Source organism: Pteropus vampyrus, unplaced genomic scaffold, assembly GCF_000151845.1.
Source record: "Pteropus vampyrus isolate Shadow unplaced genomic scaffold, Pvam_2.0 Scaffold3, whole genome shotgun sequence".
In the NCBI taxonomy this organism is placed as follows: domain Eukaryota; kingdom Metazoa; phylum Chordata; class Mammalia; order Chiroptera; family Pteropodidae; genus Pteropus; species Pteropus vampyrus.
The window spans coordinates 5985311-5991395 of NW_011888784.1; positions in this window are offsets into that span (position 1 = coordinate 5985311).

Below are 6085 nucleotides of genomic sequence, written 5' to 3' on the forward strand. Positions count from 1 at the left end.
GAAATTCAACAGAAGGGTTGAAAGGAACAGGGGTAATATCCCAGGAAACAGACCGAAAAAAAAAAAACAACCAAGGTGATTGAAACTAGGAGAAAAACAATACAAATAGTGAAGTATCTGGTCAGAAGATCCCACACTGACTAATAAGAGAGAATGAACAGAAGGAATTATGGGGGAAAAAAATAACAACAACAAAAAAATTTCCAGAACTGAATTCTGAGTTTCTATATAGAAAAAGCCTCTGAGCGCCAGCAAAATAGATGGAGGGAGAACCCCACACCAGGGTATCTGACTGTGAAATGTCCAAACAATGGGGGCCAAGAGACAATGTTAACACCCTCCGGAGAGAAAGCAAACAGGGCCACACGAAATGTCAGGAAGTAGAATTGCAGAGATTTTTCAAGAGCAACATTGGAAGCTTGGAAACAGTAGATCAACTGCCTTCAAGGTACTAAGGGGGGAAAAAAGAGATTGTCAATCTAGAATTCTATGTCCAGCCAGACTATTAATCAAGAGTGAGAATAGAATTAAAGTTATTTTCAAACATGCAGTGTCTCAAAAAAAAAAATCAACCTTCTCGGCACCCTTTCTCAAAGAAACTCAGAGAGAGAAGCAAAAACCGGGATGACACTCCAAAGAGATGGGGTTTCCCAAGCACGCAGCTGTACAGGGGCCCCGGCAATCATTTTAAGGGGAGTAGGAGTGTGGGCACTCGAGCAGGTTTGGTGGAGTAGAGATGGAACAAGAGGATTACCAATAGATTCGGCCATATGAAAAGAGTATTTGAAGGAATTTTACAAGTCAATAAGGATTTGGCAAGGATTTGTAATAACATCATAGAATGCAATGCAGCCAAAAAAAAAAAAAGAGGCAATTATGACCTCTAGAAGTTGTGCAAAAAAAGTGTAATTATTATGCACGACTTGGTTAAGCAGTGAACAATATTATTAATAATAAAACAAACAGTAAACTATATTAGAACAGAAAAGGGCAGTTCTTCCATAATAAGAAGAAAAGAGCCAAGGTCAAAACTGAAAAATCAACAAAGAGCAGTATAAGAATTTATTTAGAAATTTACTTAGTAATGTATGTATTTCAGGAAGTACATACCTGAAGAAGAGTCGGAAGTGTTGAGCTTCGGGTGGGTGGAAAGGGCAGGAGCAGATAATTGCTGTTTTATTTGATGTATCTCATATGGGCTCTGTTTGACTTTGTGAATAACATGCATCTCATTGATAGATTTTTTAAATGTTTCAAAAATAAATATTTGCAAAACAAAATGAAAACAAAAAGAATTACTGACTGCCCTCAAGTGAATCAGACAAGAATTCTCTAGAGCCTTAATTCCCACAAGCATTCCAGATAAGTAGGGCCCTTCTCTCTGGTGAATTCTGGCTTCCGTGAGTCCAGGGACTGTGGCCTGAGCAAGCAGGTGAAAGGCACACCCCTAGCCTGATATTAAAGCTCCATCTTCCTGATCCCCACTAACCCACCAAGCCCTCCTCTAACCATCCAAGTTGGTCTACTCAAACCTCCAGACACACCACACACATTCTTGCCTGGGGGCCTTTGTGCATGCCTCACTGGATGTCTCCCCCACTTTTAAAGGTCATCTCTAAGCTCTTCTGAAAATGCCTCCCCTGCCCACCAGCCCCCAGGGACGCCTTCCTTCTCTGAAGAACGCCCTGCATGTACACGCGCGGGGACCTGGTAGGGGCGACCTTGAGCTGTTTTTTCACACTCACCACCCCCAGCTGGCTGAGCTACTGTCTTACTGTCTGTGGATCCCCACGCACCACGCTTGGAGCTGGCATTCAGTAAAGACCTCATTAACTGATGGAGGAACTAAGGAGAAACAGTAGCTTATGGGGACAGATGCAGGGAAGCTGGTTAAGTGAAATTGAGTGGGAAGGAAAGTGGCAAGGAGGGCTCAGGTGAGCTCTGGGTTTTAAAGCTGTGGCTTGGCAAGGGCAGGTCAGATGGGGCGGGCTGGCCAGCGTCCTCCCCCTCAGGTGCTGGTGGAACCTCTCCCACCACGAAGAATAGTAGGGACATCCCTCCCACAAGCCTCTCCTGACGTGAGGATGCCCACCCTGTGAGAGGGAGCCTTCGGATTTGTGTGGAGTCTCATTCGGAAGAGGCCTGACTGAGTCCCTTAGCCCAGAGAGGGAGACACTCCCCTGCAACCTGTGTCGTCTAGTCAAAGCACTGGGACGTGAGAGCAGGTGCCCTCTCTCCAGAATGGGCAACAAGAGAAAGGTGAACAAAAATACCTGTTTCTTCCATAACATTTCAGGCAATTTCTACCTGCAAAGGGCCTTTGGCTTCCGTTTGAGGACACTGTACCCCCTCCCCTGTCATCTCCATCCCCAGAGGGCTCTCAGTCTCATCAGAAAGAAATCGAAACCAGGAGATGCCCATTCAGGGACCCCTGCCTCTCCTCAGCCTTCTGTCATGTGTGGTCTGTGAAAGTAACAGATAATAGCTGTTCTGTTTGGTCTCCAAGACTAGAGGAGTGAAGCTGTAAGTGTGGAGTATCTGGCCCCATGACAAGCTAATGATTAGTGATATCTGAACAACACTTAGATCCCAAAATGCCCCCGTCAATAGACAACCTACAATTTTTCTCATTAGAGTTAGTCCTTTGGGTTAAAAAATAATCTCCAGATGTCCCCGATTACAGTATCCGTTTATATTTTCCCAGGGCTGAAATGCCATCAATTGCTAGATTCATCATGAGCTAAATAACATTTTTAGGGAGTGGGGAGAAGGAAGGGTCTCCCAGAAACGAACAAACAGAACACCACACTAAAGAATCACAGCGAGCGTAAGACCCGATTCGTTTCAGAAATGTGAAGAAAAACACATTTACATCTTAGAATTCGGGAAATTAGCATCCCCTGAGAGCTGGCCGAGAGCATCGCCTTCAAGGAGGGGCTGGGACATGAGGGAGGCAGGACAGGCTGGGGAAGGGGACCCAGGCCCAGCCTTGCATGGCTGGGGCAGGGCGCCCATGGTGTGGGGCTTGCCCGGTGCCCACCTGGCACACACTAGGCACAAGAGGTGCTCCACAAGTGCTGGGGGTCTGGTGGCTGATTTGTGCCTCGTGGGCAGGAAGCCCAAACAGGCTGACAGCTGGAGAGTAGGTGGATCAGAGGACGGAAGAAACCACACAGCCCCACGGGGAGGGTAAGGTAAGGGAGAAGCAGAGGCTCGGGGGCCCGGGGCTATGGGGAATTGGGTGGAGGTAACAGTGTTGGAGGTCCCAAGTCTCTAGAATGTTTATCGACATTCATGTTGTGGCAAACGACAGAGTGGAGATTTGAACCAAGGTCTTCTCTGAAAGCCAATTGTCCTTGGGAGGGAGTGGGCAGAGCCAGAGACTAGGACACTTGATAAAGCAGAGGTGGCAGTGAGGGGACTTCCCAAGGAAGAGGGCAGTGCAGAAATGGGGCCAGAGGACACACTGGGCCCAGCCATGGTTTCCTCTGGCCGAGGGGCAAGGGGAATGTAGCCAAGCGGGCTGGAGGAGTCCCAGGGCGGGGCCTGGGCAGAAGCAGAGGGGCCAGGCCAACAAGCCGGAATGCTGGAGACAGCAGAGCCAGGAGGCCTAAATGCCATCGATTGCTAGATTCTTCAGAGCAGGCAGCCTCCTGAGCTGGAGGAACATTCTAGCTGTCTTCTAGTCTGGACCAATGTGATCACCACAAAGTAAAGTGGCGTTTGTCCTCAAGACTCCAGGGCCGAGAGGTGCTGCCTTCAAGCCCTTAGACAAATGAGGAAAAAAGAAGAACAGGCTGTATTATAGGGCAAGGACAAGGGCGGGGACCCGACATCTCCTCAGGCCATCCTGCCACCAAGCGAGGCCGTCCCTGGTGACAATTGACTTCTTCCGGTGGGCCGGCCCAGAGTCCCTGTTGCAGGCCCACCAGCTGACCAGAGCTGAATCTCCCCACTGCTCCCAGGGCCGTGGGACCCTGGGAGAGCAGGGGAGGAGCCAAACCCTCCGGGCCTCCAGGAGAGCCAGCCTGACATGCCCTACCCTCCCCAGGCCAGTTCCCAGGGTGTCAAATTCCCCGCTGTCACTCGGTTCATTGACCCAGCATTGCTGTCCCTCACAATTAGGGAAAGAACAGTTGGCGAGGAGTGGAGAGGGTGCTGGGAAGGCCAAGGGGGCTCCCTCGCGAAGGCCCCAGGATGGTGTGGGGAGAGAGGACGGGGGCAGTCTGCTGGCAGAGACCAGGGACCAGAAGCCTCAGCCTTGTCCCTGTTGAGTGCTTCCTTAAAGCTAGGGCTGGAATCAGATGTTATTCTTTTCTGGAAATCCAGCTCTCAAGTTGAAACCCAGTCTATGGAAAAGCAAATTTTTGTGCTCCTGAGGCCTTCCACGACCAAAGAGGCTTTCAGAGCCAGGCGGGGTTATCTGGTGTGAGAACTCTGTGCTGGAGGCCAGGGTACCTCCCCTCATGTCACATCTGGATGGGACATTAAATTTCTCCAGGCTCTAGTTTCCTAGACATGTAACTCACAATGAGGACACCTGATCCTACACACCTGCTAAAATCTCTCAGCTGGCTGTGGCCACACCCTTCTTCTGGCCAGGCCTCTCATCTTGCTCATAGGAAGATGTTTGTGAACCAAACGTCCCACAGATGAACAGCCCAGACCCAGGTATCCTGCCCCTACACTTTCTTGAGATAAGTACATGAGTCTTCTGTTGCCATGTCCAGCATTTGAAGTGGGCTGGAAGCAGTGAGAAGCAGGGCAGACCAGTGCAGACCTTCAAAATCTACATTATTCCTAACACCCAAGTCAGAGCATTCCATAACATACCCCAGCTCCCCTCTTGCATGCTCTCTCTCTCCCTCTCTCTTTCTCTCTCTCTCTCAGTCCCTGCCTGCCTGCCCACCTGCTCCCCACACTACATAATCTTCCCTCTCTCCTCTCCCAGGCCCCCAGGGGCCTTGCCTTCCTCTGGGCCTGCAATGGCTATTCTCTGTCCCCTGGTCCTGCTACCCTACCTCACTGGACAGTCGCATCCCCCAGCTGAAGGAGACTCCTCTCTCCATTGGACGTGTGGCATCAGCCTATGCTACTTGACATCTTATTTGTGGACAAATCTTATCTCCAATAATAAGCTGTGAAGTGAGTGCTTTCAGGGCAAATACCATGCAGTAAACGTCCTTTGTTCTTAGAAGGGGCTTAGGAATCTTCCAAGATAGGGAGGGAGGGGAATGAGAGAAAAATGAGAGAACTGAAGAAAAAGAAAAAGAGGAAGGGGGAGGGAGGTGAGAAGAAGACAGAGAGGAAGAAGGAAGGAAAGAAAAGGAAGAAAGATCTCCATTATCTTAAAAGAGAGTTAAGTATCAAATTATGAGCTTGTAAGGAGATATGATTCTTCATGGAATCATCGAATATTCAAGTTAAGTCAGGCTCAGAGATCATACAGCCTTTGTTCTACAGGTGAGGACCCCAAGGCCAGGAAATGTGGGATGGTTTACCCAAGTGCTCTCAGGTAGTTATGTCTCAGTTGGGGCAACAGTTCAGGATTCCTGAGTCCCAGGGCAGGGTGCTGTCCCCTGGCCTGCCACTTCCGAGTCCCCCACTCCCAGCACCCAGATCTTCGCATGTACTTATACATCCACTTGCCCAGGAATGACATGCCCTAGCGGTCCTACCTCCCCTCCCCACCCCCTATCCCTCCCCCAAGCACCTCCAGGAGGAAGCCCATTCCTGCCTAAGGAAGTGACTAAGAAATAGCGAGAGAGCAGCTGCTGGTGCCCATGGGGAACGGTTTTGAATCTCCTCTATGGAGGATGCTGAGGAGCAGGTGTGGTGAGACTGCTTAAGTTCAGTCCAGTCCACCTTGGCCAGCAGCCCCAGGCCTCCTCCCTGGCCTAAGAAAATATCCATGACAAGCTCCAGCTCTATGGAGGAAGCCAAAGTGTTTCCAGCCCATTGGGTGCTTCTGTCACAAGGCAATTCCAATGGGGCCCCTGGAAATCCTCATGCAAAAGACTTGATTTAGTCTCCTACATTTCACAGGGTTTTACCGATGAAGAAAGATAACAGAAACTTCTGGGGA